This window comes from Procambarus clarkii, chromosome 33 (assembly GCF_040958095.1).
Source record: "Procambarus clarkii isolate CNS0578487 chromosome 33, FALCON_Pclarkii_2.0, whole genome shotgun sequence".
In the NCBI taxonomy this organism is placed as follows: domain Eukaryota; kingdom Metazoa; phylum Arthropoda; class Malacostraca; order Decapoda; family Cambaridae; genus Procambarus; species Procambarus clarkii.
The window spans coordinates 18,675,094-18,697,268 of NC_091182.1; positions in this window are offsets into that span (position 1 = coordinate 18,675,094).

Below are 22,175 nucleotides of genomic sequence, written 5' to 3' on the forward strand. Positions count from 1 at the left end.
GTTTGTTGGGTGGTGAATGTGACTCCAGAGATTTGTGTAGAAAAGAATCGACATCGTCAATCTACTAGCACTTAGAGAATCATCAAGTGGAAAGGCGACGACGGAGCACCATCGTCAACCATACATCATCATTACTCATTTAGTTGTGTGAGCGGGAATCATACTGGTATGTACCCCCCTCTCTGGTCAAGTAATCAGGTGTACAGTGTGAGGTAAAATATTATCAAATTCTTGTTCAGGATAGTATATATATTTAAAATCTCGGTGTGGCTCATTCTGGGTAGAAGAGATCGCTTCCGTGAACTAGTGACATAAGCACGCGCACGCACGCACGCACACGTACGCACGCACTCAAGCCCACGTACGTATGCACGCACACACACACGCACACACAGGCTAGAAGGGATTAACACCTTTTGTGGAAAGGAGATAAAACCTCTCATAATCCACCCCCCTTCTTACCTGCTGTAAGCTGAACACCTCACCTCCTAGTAACCCCATCCCAAGAGCACACACGTTCTCTCTCTCTCTCTCTCTCTCTCTCTCTCTCTCTCTCTCTCTCTCTCTCTCTCTCTCTCTCTCTCTCTCTCTCTCTCTCTCTCTCTCTCTCTCTCTCTCTCTCTTGATCTCTTGATCTCTTGATCTCTTGATCTCTTGATCTCTCTCTTTCTTGTTCTCTCTCTTTCTTGCTCTTTCTCTCTCTTGCTCTCTTTCTCTCTCTTGCTCTCTCTCTCTCTTGCTCTCTCTCTCCCTTGTTTGCTCTCTCTTGCTCTCTCTCTCTCTTGCTCTCTCTCTCTCTCTTGCTCTCTCTCTCTCTTGACAAGGGACAAAATGGCAGGAGGCCGCAACAGGGACACGGGAAGCAGCCAGGGAGATCAAGCAAAGGAATTGCTAACCCAAGTTCTGGAGGAATTCAGGAGGGAGATGAATGAAATGAGGATTACAATTAACAATCTGCAAAGTGAGCTAGCATCAGCAAGAGAGGAGATCAGATCTCTCACAGAGAAAAATAAAGAGACCGAGCATCAGATTATCATCCAAAGGGAAGGTGGGAATGTTACATTGGAAGGCAATGCCTCTGTACCTGATACATTTGCGGATATACTGAAAAAGAGCTCAGAAGTAATGGACAGTGAGGGAGGTAGCGATGCAAGCAGCTACGTCACAGGAAGCAGCAAGGTGCACCACTCAACTGCTGGAGAGGAAAAGATCAGTGGTAGTTGTAGGCATCAAAGAACAGGAAGGATCCAACAGGCAAGAATGGAATGGCAAGGATAGAGAGGCAGTACATGGGCTACTGAAGGGGTTACAGATGGAAGGGGCTGCACATAACATAGAGAAGGTTTTCAGGTTGGGCTGGTACAACAAGGACAGAAACCGACTTGTAAAGGTGGTGTTTACAAACGAAACTACGAAGGAGGACATTCTCGAAAGGAAGAGTCGTCTGCAGCATATGGATTGATACAAAAAAGTATTCCTGCAGAGGGACAGGACGAAGGAGAAGAGAGCCAGGGCAGCAGAGGCAAGGAGGAAGCGCAGGGAGAGAGGAGCAAACCAGGAAATCACAGCTCTCAACACAACAGTCCCAGAGACAAGAGGAGAACCCAAAACCAGCATCCCAGCAACACCAGAGGGGAGGGCAACACCACCACCCCCCTCTGCACAGAAACCCTCCCTTCCCCTCACCCTACCTGCCCCCACCCAACCCTCCCTCCCACCCCACCCCATTCTGACCCTGACACCCCTTCCCCATTCCCATCATGTCCCCCCTCTCACCTTTTTCCCCCTGTCCCCCCTCCCCCTTCATCCCATACCCTCCCTATCCCTCCTCCCCCTTCACTGCGTATCCTCCATGTCCCCCTACCTCCTTAACCCCCACCCTACCTGTCCCCCCTTCACTTAAACCCCCACTCCCCACCCCAAAATCCTCTGAGACCCTGCAAACCACCTCACAGATCCTCTCACCCACGGAACAGCTTCCCACACCAGCAGAATGCTTGCCAAGAAAGGGACATGAAAATGAACAGAAGAAAGTGAACTTCAAGGCAATGTACACTAACATAGATGGGATTTCAAATGAAACAAGTGCACTTGGAGAATGGGCACTAGAAGAAAACCCAGACATAATAGCACTCACAGAAACAAAGTTAACGAAAATCATAACAAACGCAGTGTTTCCACAGGGCTACTATGTAGTGAGGAAAGAGAGAGAAGGGAGAGGAGGAGGTGGTGTAGCTCTGCTACTAAGAGAAGGTTGGCGTTTCGAAGAGATGGTAATTCAGAACTGTGAAGGTTTCAGTGACTACATTTCAGGCACCAAAGCAACTGGAGGACAGAAAATTATAATAGTAGTCATATATAACCCCCCACCAAATGACAGAAGACCCAGACAGGAATATGATAGAAACAGCTTGGCCACCATCAATATAATAGAGAGAGCAGCTTCTGTGGCTAGCAGGAACGGATCCAAACTTCTAATCATGGAAAACTTCAACCATGGGAAGATAGATTGGGGGAACAGAGACCCACATGGAGGCCCAGACACATGGAGAGCTAAGCTGCTGGATGTGGCAACAAGAAACTTTCTAAGTCAACACGTCAAGGGACCGACAAGAATGAGAGGAGGGGATGAACCAGCCTTGCCTGATCTGATATTTACCCTAAATGAGTCGGATATAAGGGAAGTTAAGTTGGAAGCCCCCTTGGGAATGAGTGATCATAGTGTATTGAGCTTTGAGTACCTGGTTGAGCTGGGAATTATCACCCCCAAAAAAGAACTGGGAACCAAAGGGCTGGCGTACCGAAAGGGAAACTATGAGGAAATGAATAAATTCCTATGGGATATACATTGGGACACAGAACTCGGAACCAAGTCCGTACAAGACATGATGGACTATGTCACCCAAAAATGTCAGGAGGCTGTAAGCAGGTTTGTCCCAGCCCGACAGGAAAAAACAGAGAAGCAAAGGAAGAATCCGTGGTTTAATAAGGAATGTATGAAAGCAAAGGAGCTGAACAAAAGGGCATGGAGGAACTTCCGTAATAACAGAACACCAGAAAGTAGAGAGAGATACCAGAGAACCAGGAACGAGTATGTCAGTGTGAGAAGAGCAGCTGAGAAAAGGTATGAAAATGATATAGCTAATAAAGCCAAGACCGAACCCAAGCTACTACACAGTCACATCAGGAGGAAGACAACAGTGAAGGAACAGGTGATGAAACTTAGGGTGGGCGAGGACAGGTACACAGAAAATGACAAAGAGGTGTGTGAAGAACTCAACAAAAGGTTCCAGGAGGTCTTTACAATAGAACAGGGAGATGTCGCGGAGCTAGAAGAGGTGGCAGCAAACCAGGTGACCTTGGATAGGTTCGAAATTACAAGAGATGAGGTCAAGAAGCACCTATTGGAGCTGGATGTGAGAAAAGCTGTTGGGCCGGATGGAATCTCGCCATGGGTATTGAAAGAGTGTGCAGGAACACTTTGCCTACCACTCTCTATAGTGTATAGTAGGTCACTGGAAACGGGGGACCTACCAGAAATATGGAAGACTGCTAATGTAGTACCAATATACAAAAAGGGTGACAGACAAGAGGCACTGAACTACAGGCCAGTGTCCTTAACTTGTATACCATACAAGGTGATGGAGAAGATTGTGAGAAAAAACCTAGTAATACATCTGGAGAGAAGAGACTTCGTGACAACCCATCAACATGGGTTCAGGGAGGGTAAATCTTGCCTTACAGGATTGATAGAATTCTACGATCAGGTGACAAAGATTAAACAAGAAAGAGAAGGGTGGGCGGACTGCATTTTTTGGGACTGTCGGAAAGCCTTTGACACAGTACCCCATAAAAGGTTGATGCATAAGCTAGAGAAACAGGCAGGAGTAACTGGTAGGGCGCTCCAGTGGATAAGGGAGTACCTAAACAATAGGAAGCAGAGAGTTACAGTGAGGGGTGAGACTTCAGATTGGCGTGAAGTCACCAGTAGAGTCCCACAAGGCTCTGTACTTGGACCTATCCTGTTTCTGATATACGTAAATGATCTCCCAGAGGGTATAGACTCATTCCTCTCAATGTTTGCTGACGACGCCAAAATTATGAGAAGGATTAAGACAGAGGAGGACAGCTTGAGGCTTCAAGAAGACCTGGACAAGCTGCAGGAATGGTCGAACAAATGGCTGTTAGAGTTTAATCCAAGCAAATGTAATGTAATGAAGATAGGGGTAGGAAGCAGGAGACCAGATACAAGGTATCACTTGGGAGATGAAATACTTCAAGAGTCCGAGAGAGAGAAAGACCTGGGGGTTGATATCACGCCAGACCTGTCCCCTGATGCTCATATCAAGAGGATAACATCAGCAGCATATGCCAGGTTGGCTAACATAAGAACGGCCTTTAGAAACTTGTGTAAGGAATCTTTAAGAACATTATATACCACATATGTCAGACCAATCCTGGAGTATGCGGCACCAGCATGGAGTCCATATCTAGTCAAGCATAAGACTAAAATGGAAAAGGTTCAAAGGTTTGCCACCAGACTAGTACCCGAGCTGAGAGGTATGAGTTACGAGGAGAGACTACGGGAATTAAACCTCACTTCGTTGGAAGACAGAAGAGTTAGGGGGGACATGATCACCACATTCAAGATCCTCAAGGGAATTGACAGGGTTGATAAAGACAGGCTGTTTAACACAAGGGGCACACGCACTAGGGGACACAGGTGGAAACTGAGTGCCCAAATGAGCCACAGAGATATTAGAAAGAACTTTTTTAGAGTCAGAGTAGTTGACAAATGGAATGCATTAGGAAGCGATGTGGTGGAGGCTGACTCCATACACAGTTTCAAGTGTAGATATGATAGAGCCCAATAGGCTCAGGAACCTGTACACCAGTTGATTGACAGTTGAGAGGCGGGACCAAAGAGCCAAAGCTCAACCCCCGCAAGCACAATTAGGTGAGTATATGGCTCTCTCTTCACATGTCTCAACACCCACACAGACACACACACACACCATCCTTGGTGACACACATGGCTCTCAGTCCACATGTCTCAACACCCACACTTACCTAAGCTATCATGGAGAAGGTCAACATCTTTGCTACAAGTCTAGTCCATGAACTTAGAGAGCCACTAGATGAATAATAACTATACCTCTGATAAGCCAAGGGAACGCTCAGAAGCCACAGAGTGCCAGAGTGCTATAATGTGCCACAGAGTGCCAGAGTGCTATAATGTGCCACAGATTGCCAGAGTGCTATAATGTGCCACAGAGTGCCAGAGTGCTATAATGTGCCACAGAGTGCCAGATTGTTCTGATATGACAGAGTGCTCAGAAGCACTTCAGTCTGACAGAAGTTGTGTAGGTAGATGAGAAGGTAGTTAAACCTCTCCATACATACTCTAAAGAGAAATTATGTGTAAATATGACTGAACCAAAGTCTTCAGAAACCCATACACCAGTCGATTGAGGGTAGAGGTACAAAACCAAGAGCTGAAACTCTGCTCGCAAATAGGGCGAGGTGAGCCACACACACACACACACACACACACACACACACACACACACACACACACACACACACACACACACACACACACACACACACACACACACACACACACACACACTCTCTGACCAAAGAGCCATAGCTCAACCCTTGCAAGCACAACTATGTGAGTGCACACACACACAAACACAGGGAACACAAGACGGAACGGGCACACATGTGAAGTTCGTGTGTGTGTGTGTGTGTGTGTGTGTGTGTGTGTGTGTGTGTGTGTGTGTGTGTGTGTGTGTGTGTGTGTGTGTGTGTGTGTGTGTGTGTGTGTGTGTGTGTGTTTGTGTGTGTGTGTGTGTGGTATATAAGAGGGAAGGTCTAATGGATGAGCACCACAGACTACCACCATCATGGCTGTGGGTGTCCTGTCCTGGTGAAGACCTGCCTGTTAGGGGCCCTCGCCCTCTTCTCCACAGGTAAGCAATTAATCTTCATCACATACATACATGCTAGAGTCGCCAAGGAATAATGACTTGAGAGTTTTTTTTGTGGAGTAGTGAGGATGGAGAGGCACAGGTGAAGGGACGTTAAGGTTAGGCTAAGATAGGTTAGGTTAGGTTAGGTAGGGTTGGTAGGTTAGGTCATATATCTATGTTAGGTTTAACTCAAATTTAAAAAAAATGAACTTATACATAATGAAATGAACAGATTTATCATTTGATAAGAAAAAAACTGGAAAAACATATAAATTCAAGAAAACTTGGCTTATTAGGCATTATATATATATATATATATATATATATATATATATATATATATATATATATATATATATATATATATATATATATATATATATATATATAACTGAAAACTCACACCCCAGAAGTGACTCGAACCCATACTGCCCGGAGCAACGCAACTGGTATGTACAGGGACGCCTTAATCCGCTTGACCATCACGACCGGACATAAGGAAGTGATAGCCAAAGCTATTTGAACCACTTCCCCGCCGGCACTCGGATGGTAATCTTGGGCATAGCATTTTATCAAATCCCCTCATTCTTTGGGGCACACGTGAGGAACACAAATGCAAACAAGCCTGAATGGTCCCCAGGACTATATACAACTGAAAACTCACACCCCAGAAGTGACTCGAACCCATACTGCCAGAAGCAACGTAACTGGTATGTAGAGGGACGCCTTAATCCGCTTGACCATCACGACCGGACATAAGGAAGTGATAGCCGAAGCTATTTGAACCACTTCCCCGCCGGTACTCGGATGGTAATCTTGGGCATAGCATTTTATCAAATCACCTCATTCTTTGGGGCACACGTGAGGAACACAAATGCAAACAAGCCTGAATGGTCCCCAGGACTATATACAACTGAAAACTCACACCCCAGAAGTGACTCGAGCCCATACTGCCAGGAGCAACGCATCTGGTATGTACAGGGACGCCTTAATCCGCTTGACCATCACTACCGGACATAAGGAAGTGATAGCCGAAGCTATTTGAACCACTTCCCCGCCGGCACTCGGATGGTAATCTTGGGCATAGCATTTTATCAAATCACCTCATTCTTTGGGGCACACGTGAGAAACACAAATGCAAACAAGCCTGAATGGTCCCCAGGACTATATACAACTGAAAACTCACACCCCAGAAGTGACTCGAACCCATACTGCCAGGAGCAACGCAACTGGTATGTACAGGGACGCCTTAATCCGCTTGCCCATCACAACCGGACATAAGGAAGTGATAGCCGAAGCTATTTGAACCACTTCCCCGCCGGCACTTGGATGGTAATCTTGGGCATAGCATTTTATCAAATCACCTCATTCTTTGGGGCACACGTGAGGAACACAAATGCAAATAAGCCTGAATGGTCCCCAGGACTATATACAACTGAAAACTCACACCCCAGAAGAGACTCGAACCCATACTGCCAGGAGCAACGCAACTGGTATGTACAGGGACGCCTTAATCCGCTTGACCATCATGACCGGACATAAGGAAGTGATAGCCGAAGCTATTTGAACCACTTCCCCGCTGGCACTCGGATGGTAATCTTGGGCATAGCATTTTATCAAATCACCTCATTCTTTGGGGCACACGTGAGGAACACAAATGCAAACAAGCCTGAATGGTCCCCAGGACTATATACAACTGAAAACTCACACCCCAGAAGTGACTCGAATCCATACTGCCAGGAGCAACGCAACTGGTATGTACAGGGACGCCTTAATCCGCTTGACCGTCACGACCGGACATAAGGAAGTGATAGCCGAAGCTATTTGAGCCACTTCCCCGCCGGCACTCGGATGGTAATCTTGGGCATAGCATTTTATCAAATCACCTCATTCTTTGGGGTACACGTGAGGAACACAAATGCAAACAAGCCTGAATGGTCCCCAGGACTATATATAACTGAAAACTCACACCACAGAAGTGACTCGAACCCATACTGCCAGGAGCAACGCAACTGGTATGTACAGGGACGCCTTAATCCGCTTGACCATCACGACCGGACATAAGGAAGTGATAGCCGAAGCTATTTGAACCACTTCCCCGCCGGCACTCGGATGGTAATCTTGGGCATAGCATTTTATCAAATCACCTCATTCTTTGGGGCACACATGAGGAACACAAATGCAAACAAGCCTGAATGGTCCCCAGGACTATATACAACTGAAAACTCACACCCCAGAAGTGACTCGAACCCATACTGCCAGGAGCAACGCAACTGGTATGTACAGGGACGCCTTAATCCGCTTGACCATCACGACCAGACATAAGGAAGTGATAGCCGAAGCTATTTGAACCACTTCCCCGCCGGCACTCGGATGGTAATCTTGGTCATAGCATTTTATCAAATCACCTCATTCTTTCGGGCACACGTGAGGAACACAAATGCAAACAAGCCTGAATGGCTCTACCTTCACAGAACCCTACATCCACAGTGAGACCATCCCAGCTTCTCCTCCCGAAAGCACCAACAAGGAATCCACGCTTTCTCATTCAAAAATCCATATTGATAATCCCAACCATTTTCAGGACCCTAATAGTGCTCCTTTGCCATATTCTAATACCACTCTCACCTCGTCAGATAAGCCCTTCATCCTCCATGTCGACGCCAATGGTACCGACGTTGGTGGTGTCGTGATGCAGCAACGAGGCGAGGAGAATACACCTGTCAGCGACTACTGCTACAAGGAACTACGGAACAATTGGCAAGGAGCTACTCTTCATCATCCTGAAGCTCCAGCACTTCACTCCACACCTGAAAAGTGCTCGGTCCACCATAAACACGGACCACACCACCCTACACCTCCTGCAGCACGCCCACTTCTCATCTCAACGTCTTCTACTATGGGCTTGATAACTGCAGAAATTCCACCTGGAGACACGCTATACCAAGATTCCGACAACATCTTAGCCAATGATCTCTCCAGAGTTTATGAAGTAGAAGCGACTCCATCTATTACTCCACCACATAACGACGTACTTCTTCCAGAACCGCAGGCTTCGGGGGAGAGTTGTGACGATAATCTCCTTCAAGAGATTGAGCTTGCTCTTCCCTCCAAAATACGTCGATACATACATCTATATAAAACTAGTATGGATGAAATATCCAACAACGACAACAACACCAAGTTTTGCCAGAAGCGCAAAACGTATGCAGCCAGGAACACCTGCTCCACCTCGAACCACCAAACTACCTGTCTTGTCGCCTGCTCATCGCTGATTGGCTGCGGGTCCAGTTGCAACTGCACTCCACCCACCACACTACTTGATGTCTGGGGCCACACGACCACCAGTCCTCAGAATATCCAGTGCTTTCATCAGGTTAACACGTCTCGTTGGTAGACTAAGCTGTGGCTTACGTGTACTAAGAGAGGTGATAGCTTAAAGCCAATATTCCTGCACCTCTTATTTGATTGTATATTGTTCACTTGTTATTACTCACTTGTCTTAACGTAACTTTCCATTTTGTCATTTGATTATTCTTACTATTTTGATTGATTGATTTTATTATACGAATTTGTATGTCCATTTTATTCATGTTTTGCTTTTCTAATGTAATTAAAATTTCATTGTTAAATTTACTTGTGTTTTGTGTGTCTTCTCATTACCTTACCACAGACGAAGTTCCAGATTTTCTATTTTTTGTTTCTATATGTGACGAGGCCATACCCCTAGCTTTTGAACAGCCGAACACCAACGCGTTACCGTCACAATATATATATATATATATATATATATATATATATATATATATATATATATATATATATATATTGTGACGGGAAAGTGTTGGAGAGTTGATGTTCGGCAGTCCTCCAATGGTAGGTGTCAAAGTTTGGTCACACTTAAAACAAAAATATAGACTGCTTGCCTGTTGTCTCTGGTAAGTGAGAGGGAGGAACACGTAAAACACAAAGTATGAACAATGAAACTTTAATATATTTACTTTAAACATAAATGTGAATAAAGACAAATCTCGGGGAGTTAAAATTCAATGAAAATAATAAAGAACTGCAAAGACAATGTGAGACACAAAATTACAATGTTAAAATGGTGCTGAGAATATCGGCTATGGCTGAAACCTCCCTTCATATACGAGCTAATGAGCTAGTATGCCAGAGTGAGATGTCAACGCTAAGAGCACAAGGAATATTCTGAAGTTGATAGCTGGTCAGGCTCAGACGTCGACTCGGGTAGAGGGCGCTTAGGTGCGGTGTGCAGGTGCGCGGTTGGCGAGTCACCAATCAAGAGCAGGCAGGCTGGTGAAGCGTAGTTAGCTGGTTTGATGACGAGCCGGCGTGTGGAGTGGGAGGATCTTTGATACGTTTTGCCTCCTGGTCAAAACGTTTTGTGCTACTGGTGACGTGTCTTGAATGTAACATCTTATACTTGGATATTTGGCGTAACATGAAGTAGGGAAGAGCAGGCTCAATCTCTCTTGAAAGAGATTATCATCACATCTCTCCCCTGAAGCCTGCGGTTCTGGTAAAGTTACGTCTTCAGCAGGTAGAGTGGCAGGTGGAGCAGCCTCTACCTCATAGACTCTGGAGAGGGCGTCTGCTATGATGTTGTCAGAACCCTTGATGTAGAAGATCTCCAGGTTGAAATTCTGCATTTATAAAGCCCATCGTAGAAGCCGTTGGTTGTTGAATTGGGCTTGCTGCAGGAAGCGTAGGGGATTGTGGTCCGAATAGATGGTGGTAGACTGAGCACTTTGCAGGTACGGTTCGAAGTGCTGCAGGTTCAGGACGATTGATAGTAGCTCCTCGATCGTGCTGTAGTTCCTTTGGTGTGGCTTTAATTTATAGCTGTAGTAGCTACAAGGCAGAATCTCCTTGCCTCGTTGTTGTATCAGGACACCCCCGATGCTTGTACCACTGGCGTCGACATGGAGGATGAAAGGCTTCGTGATATCTTTGGCAAAGGTGGACTTGCCCAAGTTGATGGTGAGGCCGGCTGACAGGAGCTTGGCAAACAATCGTTGCAGCTGGAGCAGATGTTCGCTCCAGGTGTTGGTTGCCACAACGATATCATCCAAGTAGGCGTAGGTGTTATCCAAGCCCTGGATAACGCGGTTGACAGCTCGCTGAAAGGTGGCCGGGGCATTACTTAGTCCAAAGGGAAGGCGTTCGTATCTGTAAAGGCCAAAAGGAGTGGTAAAGGCAGATATTTCCTTAGCTCGCTCCGTTAAACATACCTGGTAATATCCTTTTAACAAGTCCAGCTTCGATAGGTACCGCGCATGACCAATGGCGTCAAGGATGTCATCTATTCTAGGTAAGGGGTACGCATCCTTGACAGTAACAAGATTTAATTTACGATAATCGGTACATAGTCTCACCTTACCATGCGGTTTTGGCACTAGGATGCAGGGTGAGGCCCAAGGGGACTCACAAGGGGTAGCCAGCCCATGATCCAGGAGGTACGTACCTCAGCACGCATGACTTCCTTCTTACTCGGGCTGATTCGGTAGAAAGGTTGACGAATCGGCCGTGTGTCGGGGAGTAGGATGTCGTGCTGAACCACATTACACTCCTGTGGATCATCGTTGAACAACTTCTGGTGTTCCTTGAAGATTCTGATGAGAGGAGCACTATTATTGTCCTGAAAATAGTTATGAAGATTAGCCAGGATTTCCGAGTTGGAAAGCACCGACTCAGTGTTAGTGCTTTCGGGAGAAGCAGGGAAGGTTTCACTGTGGAGGTATGGACCTTTAAACGCGGAAACTGATACCATCACAGTGGGGGGAATACCTTGATACTGCTTCAGGAGGTTGACGTGGCACAACTGGGTCCTCCGCCGCCTATCTGGAGTCTCAAGAACGTAGTTGTGGTTGTTCCGGCACTCCTTGATACGGTAGGGTCCTGAAAACTTGTTTTGCAATGGAGAACCTGGGATAGGAAAGTATGCCAACACGAAGTCTCCTGGTTTAAATTTCCTTAATTTGCTGCTTTGGTCAAAATGAATCTTCATCCTCTCTTGGGCTTTCAATAGGTTGTCATTTTAGCAAATTTACGTTCTCTCTCTAGAATGTGTTTTAGGTTTTGAAGAAACTGAGGCACATTCTGATGGTCACTGAAGGTGGCATTACGTAGAGAGTCCTTGAAAGCTTTGAGAGGAGTACGGCACTTACGTCCGTAGAGCATCTCATAAGGAGATACTCCTAGAGACTCATTGGGGAGACTTCGAAAAATGCACATAATAAGATCAAGTTGTCTATCCCAGTCCTTCAAAGTCTAGTTGCAGAATTTTTTTAGGAGTGCTTTAATAGTCTGATGACTACGTTCAAGAGAACCCTGTGAAGCAGGATGATAGGGGCTGGACAGTACCTGTGTGATGTTGAACTCCTCCAGAGTCTTCTTGAAGAGATCACTGGTGAAGTTGGTGCCACAGTCACTTTGAACCTCTCTTGGAAATCCATACTGTGTGAAGATCTTCAATAGGTGTTTCACCACAGTAGCAGACGTAATGTTCTTTACTGGAACTGCTATGGGAAACCTGGTGGTAGGACACATGATAGTTAATATATATGCGTTGCCAGAACTGGTCCGGGGTAAAGGACCAACACAGTCTATGATGAGTCTGTGGAAAGGTTCCGCAGGCACCTGGATGGTTTTTAGTGGAGCCTGGGGAATAGAGATGTTAGGTTTACCTGCCATCTGACATATATGACACTCTTTTACGTATTTCTTTACGTCTTTTACCATACCTGGCCAGTAGTAGTCTTGTCTGATTCCATGGTAGGTTTTGTTGAAGCCATAGTGAGAAAGAGCTCCGTGGGCCAGGTGTAGAATATCGGGCCGTATGCTGGTGGGAACCACTAGTTGTTCGACATTGGCCCAATCGTCATCCTGCTTCAGCTTGTTGGGTCTGTATCTGCGGTAGAGCAACTCATTCTCTAGGAAGTACCCAGGGATACTGTCTATCTGCCTGGAAGAATAATGGAGTTAATGATTGATCTTCCCTCTGTAACTTATGAAACTCCAACTTTGTAAGATTTGGAGGTAGATTCTGAGGGTCTTCAGGGACAGCGGTAGCAGTAGAGTCAGCTGGTTGCGGTCGTGCAGCTTGTGCACGGGTGGTCACCAAAACCGGAGGAGAAACTTTATCACTTTCTTGAACCTCTGCTGGAACATATTCAAAGATGGGATTATCCATTACAGAAGTACACACCTGGGGTTTGTCCGTGATGATCAGGTTGGGCAGTTACAGATCTTCTGCCAAGTCGTTGCCAATGTGAAGTTGCACTCCAGGCATGGGAAAAGGCTTTTCCCTGATGGCGACTTGGACTTCACCGGTCACGAAGGGACAATCCAGGTGGACTCTGGCGAGTGGATATGGAGTGGTAGCAGTGAGGTCAGTGATAAGGACGTTTTCCCCGGTGTAGGCGACGTTAGACACAGCCGATTTCAACATATGGACTGAAGAGCCGCTGTGTCCTTCAAGATCTTCAATTTGAAACTTCCCTCCGAATCTGTACCGTTGGTAGAGACAGTTCCAGGATACAGGTGTTTACTGAAGAGAGAAAGATCATTAACATTAACACCAACATTCATTACAGGCTTACCGGACTTAGGAGGAGTCTGTTTGGGTTTAGTAGATTCATTGCTCTTGTATTGAGCCTTCACACATCTATCTATGGTATGTCCATAGAGTTTGCAATACTTACAATACAATTGTGAGCTCGCTTGATCTGTACTCACTTTATCGTAACTGTACCAAGACTTCTTACAGGAAGATGGTTCTGGTGTCAGCTGGTGGATGAGGCTGTAGGTGTCAGCCGACTTCGCACATTTGATGTAGTCGGTTTCTTCTTTATCTGCTAGATATAAACGGACGGAAGGGGGAACACGTCTCAAGAATTCCTCAACTAGCATGAGGTTGATGAGTTCTGAAAATGTAGAGACATGTGCTGCTTCCAGCCATTTCATGAAATATCTTTTCTTTGTATTGGCAAATTCTAGAAAGGTGGTGGTACTTGCCTTAAGATGGTCACGGAATTTTCGTCTGTAGCTTTCGGTGGAGAGAAGGTAGGCGTCCAACACTGCTTGCTTCAGGGTCTGGTAGTCATTCTCAGACGCTAGGGTACTGAGAGTAACTGCAGCTCTACCTGTAAGATGCACTCTGAGAAGGGTAGACCATTGGTCAGCAGGCCAGCTAAGTTGATTAGCTAGGGTTTCAAAGGTGGTAAAAAAGACATCAATTTCTGTCTCAACGAATGGTGGCATTAACTTACTTTCATGGGAGACATTGAAACTTACTGGAAGACTGGCGGTAGCTTGCTGGCGTTGAGTGAGGTGTGTAGTTTCCAACGTGAGTTCTCGTTGACGACATTCTATAGCCATAGCCGCTTGCTGTTTGTCATGCTCGCGTTGTATCTCCAGGTGACGATGTTTTGCTTCAAGCTGTACTCGCTCACGCTCTCTGAGTAGTACAGTCTCACGTTCTTGTTCTTCTTTCCTCAGTTGTAGAGCTTCTTTTGCCAGGGCAGCCTCCCGTTCTTGCTCTTCTTTCCTTATTGCAGCTTCCTCTTTCCTCAATTGTAGAGCTGCTTGCTGTTGCTCCCTCTCGAGCTTTGCGAGCTCGAGTTTGAGTTTCATAGTCGCCAAATCAGTTTTATCTGCAATTGAATAAGTTTCGTGAGTTTCAGAGTCAATCTTCCCTTCATCTAAGATGTAATCCATGATTAGGTTATGTATTTCATTTTTGTTGGCTCCATGGGGAACATCTAGTTGATACTCGTGTGCAAGAGTTTGTAATTCAGTCCTCTTGGCACGACATAAGGTCCCTATTTCACCTGCTGGATCGTTACGGAAAGCTTGGAGACGAAACATGGTGAAAGATAGCAAATAAATGTACACGAATATAATTGTGATATGGTAAATGTCAGAAACAGGATAACGTGGCAACTGGTAACTATCCTGTAGAATTTTAATCTTTAACAATTAAAGTTAATTATAGGATGGTAAATGATTAGTCAATCAAAATCGCAGGGAATCTTGTACCCGGTACTCAATGAAAGAGAATAAGGGCAAGAAAATCCTACTAAATAAGTGAAACTGAGTTTCTAAAACAAATGAAACATTTAATTATTCCAAAAGTGAATTAGGTAGTTCAAGAATTTAGGCATGCCTTGCCGAGTCTATATAGGACATAAGCAAGGGTTTCCCACTAAATGAATAAGGTACTTACAGAATTAGCGAACGTTGTGCTCTGTAAAAAGAAAGCTAATTCCCAATCTAAGTAAATATCATCATCTCTGACCGACGTGTAGGGGTGCGAGTGTCAACTGGTGACGAGAACTGCTGTTGAGGTCCCAACTCAGCAACAAAGTCCGTGCTAGAGGAACTATGGCCCCCTTTTCCTCCTTCGGTCGGATTGCAGAAGATAGGGTGCTTTGACCTGGAGACAAATCAAAGTACCAGGGTACCACAATGATGATCTGCCGAAAATATGAGAAATATCCTAGGGACAACAGGTGGTAAACACGAGTAATAACACGGAGGGAGAGATGACCAATTAAGAGAGTGACTGCGGCCTACAGTCACCACGTTATCCAAAGTTATCTCACACTCAACATATGCTACTCTCGGAATGCACAATACACACAGCACCATATAAAAATGAAAATTAATGATAATATTGAAAGGCTACTTTAGCAAAGTGAAGTACGCTTACCACAAATTGACGTTCTGGTACTAGTACCTGAGTGAAGCTCCTAGGACAGGCCCCCATAAAAATGTGACGGGAAAGTGTTGGAGTGTTGATGTTCGGCAGTCCTCCAATGGCAGGTGTCAAAGTTTGGTCACACTTAAAACAAAAATATAGACTGCTTGCCTGTTGTCTGTGGTAAGTGAGAGGGAGGAACACGTAAAACACAAAGTATGAACAATGAAACTTTAATATATTTACTTTAAACATAAATGAGAATAAAGACAAATCTCGGGGAGTTAAAATTCAATGAAAATAATAAAGAACTGCAAAGACAATGTGAGACACAAAATTACAATGTTAAAATGGGGCTGAGAATATCGGCTATGGCTGAAACCTCTCTTCGTATACGAGCTAATGAGCTAGTATGCCAGAGAGAGATGTCAACGCTAAGACCACAAGGAATATTGTGAAGTTGATAGCTGGTCAGGCTCAGACATCGACTCGGGTAGAGGGCGCTGAGGTGCAGGTGCGCAGCTGGCGAGTCACCGATCTAGAGCAGGCAGGCTGGTGAAGGGTAGTTAGCTGGTTTGATGACGAGCCAGCGAGTGGAGGGTGTGTGGAGTGGGGGGATCTTTGATACGTTTTGCCTCCTGGTCAAAACGTTTTGCGCTACTGGTGACATATCTTGAATGTAGCATCTTATACCTGGATATTTGGCGTAACTTGAAGTAGGGAAGTGCAGGCTCAATCTCTCTTGAAAGAGATTATCGTCACAATATATACACACATATATATATATATATATATATATATATATATATATATATTTATATGTATATATATATATATATATATATATTGTGACGATAATCTCCTTCAAGAGATTGAGCCTGCTCTTCCCTCCAAAATTACGTCTTCACAATTATATAAAAAGACTATGAAAGAAATGTCCAACAACGACAACAACACCAGCACCAGCAAGGCTTGCCAGGGTGAGCAGAAACGTATGCATCCAGCCACCTGTTCGAACTCCAACCACCAAACTACCCGTTGATCGCTACGGCTCCGCTGATTGGTCGCCGGTCTGGCTGCACCTGCACTCGCCCCCAATACTACCTGATGTCTGGGGTCGCCCCAACATCAGTCCTCAGAATGTTCCGTGCTTTCGTAGCCAGCACTCCTCCCAGCTAGACTCTAGAGTGTACTGAGAGAGGTGGTGGCTTTAAGCCAATATTCCAGCACCTCCCACTTAACTTTTGTGTTGCACTTCTTATTATTTTGCCTTAACGTAACTTTCATTGTGTCATTTCAGTATTCTTATTATTTTGATTCATTGATTTTATTATACATATTTGTTTGTCCATATTTTCATGTTTTGATTTATTTAACGTAATTAAAATTTCATTGTTAAAGTTTTACTTGTGTTTTGTGTGTCTTCTCCTTACCTTACCACAGACGAAGTTCCAGTTTTTCTATTTTTTTTTTATAACTATGTGACGAGGCCATACCCCTAGCCTTAAACAGCCGAACACCAACGCGTTACCGTCACAAGTTATATGGGGGCCTGTCCTAGGAGCTTCACTCAGGTACTGGTGCCAAGTGGTAATTTATGGTAAGCGTATTTAACTCTGTTAACGTAGCTTTACTATTTTTCATTCGATTTCATTTTTTATAAGGTGCGGTGTATTGTGCATTACGAGAGTAACATATAAGGAAGGTGAGACAACTTTGGATTACGTGGTGACTGTAGGCCGCAGTCATACTCTTAATTGGTCATCTCTCCCTCCATGTTATTACTCGTATTTACCATCTATGTCCCTTGAATATTTCTCATTCTGACAGATCATCATATTGGTACCCTGGTACTGTGGTCTGCCCCGGGTCAAGAGTACCCAATCTTCTGCAATCTGACTGTAGGAGGACAAAGAGGGCCATAGTTCCTCTAGCTCGAACTTTAGTTGCTGAATTGGGACCTCAGCAGCAGTTCTCGTCACCAGTTGACACCTCGCACCCCTACACGTCAGTCAGAGATGATGATACATACAACGGTAGGGAATTAGCTTATTTTTTCAGAGCACAAAAGTTCGCTAATTCTGTAAGTATCATATTAAATTCAGTAGGAAAAACTTGCTTTATGTCCTATAGAGACTTGGCAAGGTATGCCTACATCCTTGGACTACCAATTTTACTTTTGAAGCATTTAACTGTTTCATTTGTTTTCGAAACTTTGTTTCATTTGTTAGTAGGATTTTCTTGCCCTTATTCTCTTACATGAGTACCGGGTACAAGATTTCCTGCGCCCTTGATTTAATTTAATATCTTTCACTTAACGTTAATTGTTAAAGATCACACAGGATAGGTACCAGTTGCCACGTTGTCCTGTTTCTGACATTTCATTATTGAACATTCGTGTACCTTTATTTGCTAATTTCACCATGTTTCGTCTCCAAACTTTCCGTGCAAATCCAGCAGGTGAAATAGGGACTTTAAGTCGTGCCAAGAGGACTGAATTACAAACTCTTGCACATGAGTATCAACTAGAAGTTCCCTACCAAGCCAACAAAAATGACCTACACAACCTGTTGCTGGATTACTATTTAGAGCAAGGTAAGATAGACTCTGAAACTCATGAAACTTACTATATTGCAGAGAAAACTGACTTGGCAACGATGAAACTTAAACTAGAGCTGGCCAAGATTGAACGTGAGCAGCAAAGAGAAGCAGCTGCCATACGAAGGGAAGAACAAGAACGCGAAGCTGCTTTGAGGAGAGAAGAACACGAACGTGAGGTCGCCTTGCTCCATGAACGTGAGAGAGTACAGCTTGAAACAAAACAACGCGAGTTGGAAATACAACGCGAACATGACAAGCAACAAGCAACTCTGGCTCTAGAGTGTCGTCAACGTGAAATCGCCTTGGAAACTTCACACTTCACTCAACGCCAACAAGCTACTGCCAATCTTCCCGTCAGTTTTAATATATCACATGCAAGTAAGTTAATGCCATCCTTTGTAGAAGCAGAAGTTGATGTGTTCTTTACCACCTTTGAAACCCTTGCTAATCAACTCAGTTGGCCTGTCGACCAATGGGCCACACTTCTCAGAGTCCATCTTACAGGTAGAGCTGCAGTCACACTCAGTACTTTGGCGTCTGAGAATGACTACTACACTCTGAAACAAGCAGTGTTGGACGCCTACCTCCTCTCTACTGAAAGTTATAGAAGGAAATTCCGTGACCACCTGAAGGCAAGTACCACTACCTTCCTTGAGTTTGCTAACACGAAACGGAGGTATTTCATGAAATGGCTGGAAGCAGCACATGTCTCTACTTTTACAGAACTCGTCAACCTGATGCTTGTTGAAGAATTCTTGAGACGTGTGCCGCCTCCTGTCCGCCTCTACTTAGCAGATAAAGAAGAAACCGACTACCTGAAGTGTGCTAAGTCGGCTGACACTTACAGCCTCATCCACCGGCTGACACCTGAACCATCCTCCAGTAAGAAGTCGTGGTACAGTTACGAGAAGGTGAGCCCCGATCAAGCTGGTTCACAACTGTACTGCAAGTATTGTAGACTCTATGGACATACCATAGACAAGTGTGGTAAGTCTCAATACAAGGGAACCACTGACCAACAACGACCCAAACCAACTCCTCCTAAGTCCGGTAAGCCTGTGATGAATGTTGGTGTTGATGTTAATGATCTTTCTCTTTTCAGTAACCACCTGTATACTGGAACTGTCTCTGCCAACGGTTCAAATCCGGAGGGACGTTTCAAATTGAAGATCTTGAGGGACACAGCGGCTCTACAATCGATCATCTTGAAGTCGGCTGTGCCCAACATAGTCTACACCGGGGAAACAGTCTTCATCACTGACCTCACTGCTACCACTCCATACCCTCTCGCCAGAGTCCACCTGGATTGTCCCTACGTGAACGGGGAAGTCCAAGTCGCCGTCAGGGAAAAGCCTTTTCCCATGCCTGGAGTGCAACTTCTCCTAGGCAACGACTTGGCAGAAGACCTGCAACCGACCAACCTGATCGTCATGGACAAACCCCAGGTGTGTAACTCTGTGCCAATAAATCCTATTCTCGAGTATGTTCCAGCAGAGGTTCAAGAGAGTGATGAAGTTTCTCCTCCGGTTCTCGTGACCACCCGTGCACAAGCCGCACGTCCACAGCCAGCTGACTCTACTGCTACCGCTGTCCCTCAAGACCCTCAGAAACTACCCCCGCATCTGACCAAGTTGGAGTTCCGTAAGTTGCAGAGGGAAGATCTTACTTTAACACCATTGTTTTTCCAGGCTGAGACTCAACCCGACAGTATTCCTGGGTTCTTCCTAGAGAACGACTTGCTCTACCGCAGATATAGACCCAGTAAACTGAAGGAGGAGGACGATTGGGCCAACACCGAACAACTTGTGATTCCCACCAGCCTGCGGCCCACTATTCTACACCTGGCCCATGGAGCATTCTCCCACTACGGCTTCAACAAGACTTACCATGGGATTCGTCAAGACTACTACTGGCCAGGTATGGTAAACAACGTCAAACAGTACGTAAAACAGTGTCATACATGTCAGATGGCAGGCAAACCGAACGTCTCCATTCCCAGAGCACCACTGATTCCCATACAGGTGCCTGCGGAACCTTTCCACAGACTCATAATAGACTGTGTTGGTCCTTTACCTCGGACCAGTTCAGGTAACGCCTACATCCTAACCATCCTGTGTCCTACCACCAGATTTCCCATAGCAGTTCCAGTGAAGAACATCACGGCTGCTACGGTTATCAAACATCTATTGAAGATCTTCACTCAATACGGATTTCCCAGGGAGATTCAAAGTGACTGTGGCACCAACTTCACCAGTGATCTCTTCAAAAGGACACTGGAGGAGTTCAACATCAAACAGGTATTGTCCAGCCCCTATCATCCTGCTTCACAGGGTTCTCTTGAACGTAGTCATCAGACCATCAAAGCACTCTTGAAAAAGTTTTGTAGTGAAACCTCAAAGGATTGGGATAAGCAGATTGACCTAATAATGTGTATTTTCAGAAGTCTCCCCAATGAGTCCCTAGGAGTATCTCCTTATGAGATGCTCTACGGCCGTAAGTGCCGTACTCCCCTTAAGGCTTTCAAAGACTCTCTCAGAGATGCCACCTTCAGTGAGCATCAGAATGTGCCCCAGTTTCTTCAAAACCTTCAGCACATTCTAGAGAGAGTCCACCGCTTTGCCCATGATAATCTATTGAAAGCCCAGGTGAGAATGAAGACTCATTACGACCAGACCAGCAAAGTAAGAAAATTCAAGCCGGGAGACTTCGTCCTTGCTTATTTCCCTATCCCAGGTTCACCTTTACAAAACAGATTTTCAGGACCCTACTGCGTCAAAGAGTGCAGGAATAATAATAATTATGTGATAGAGACTCCAGATAGGCGGCGGAAGACCCAGCTGTGCCACGTCAACCTCCTGAAGCAATATAATGGTACTCCTCCCACTGTCTTGATAAACTATTCTACTTTCACAGAACCCTACATCCACAGTGAGACCATCCCGGCTTCTTCTCCCGAAAGCACTGACAAGGAGTCGGCGCTTTCTAATTCCAAAATCCTTAATGATCTTCCCAAATGCTTTCAGGATAATACTCGTGCTCCTATGCCCTCTTCTAATTCCACTCTCACCTCGTCAGATAAGCCCTTCATCCTCCGTGTCGACGCCAATGGTACCGACATGGGTGGTGTCGTGATGCAGCAACGAGGCGAGAAGAATACACCTGTCAGCGACTACTGCTACAAGGAACGACGGAACAATTGGCAAGGAGCTACTCTTCCTCATCCTGAAGCTTCAGCACTTCACTCCACACCTGAAAAGTGCTCGGTCCACCATCAATACGGACCACACCACCCTACACCTCCTGCAGCACGCCCACTTCTCATCTCAACGTCTTCTACTATGGGCTTGCTAACTGCAGAAATTCAACCTGGAGACACGCTATACCAAGAGTCTGACAACATCTTAGCCCATGATCTCTCCAGAGTTTATGAAGTAGAAGCAACTCCATCCATTACTCCACCACATAACGACGTACTTCTTCCAGAACCGCAGGCTTCGGGGGAGAGTTGTGACGATAATCTCCTTCAAGAGATTGAGCCTGCTCTTCCCTCCAAAATTACGTCTTCACAATTATATAAAAAGACTATGAAAGAAATGTCCAACAACGACAACAACACCAGCACCAGCAAGGCTTGCCAGGGTGAGCAGAAACGTATGCATCCAGCCACCTGTTCGAACTCCAACCACCAAACTACCCGTTGATCGCTACGGCTCCGCTGATTGGTCGCCGGTCTGGCTGCACCTGCACTCGCCCCCAATACTACCTGATGTCTGGGGTCGCCCCAACATCAGTCCTCAGAATGTTCCGTGCTTTCGTAGCCAGCACTCCTCCCAGCTAGACTCTAGAGTGTACTGAGAGAGGTGGTGGCTTTAAGC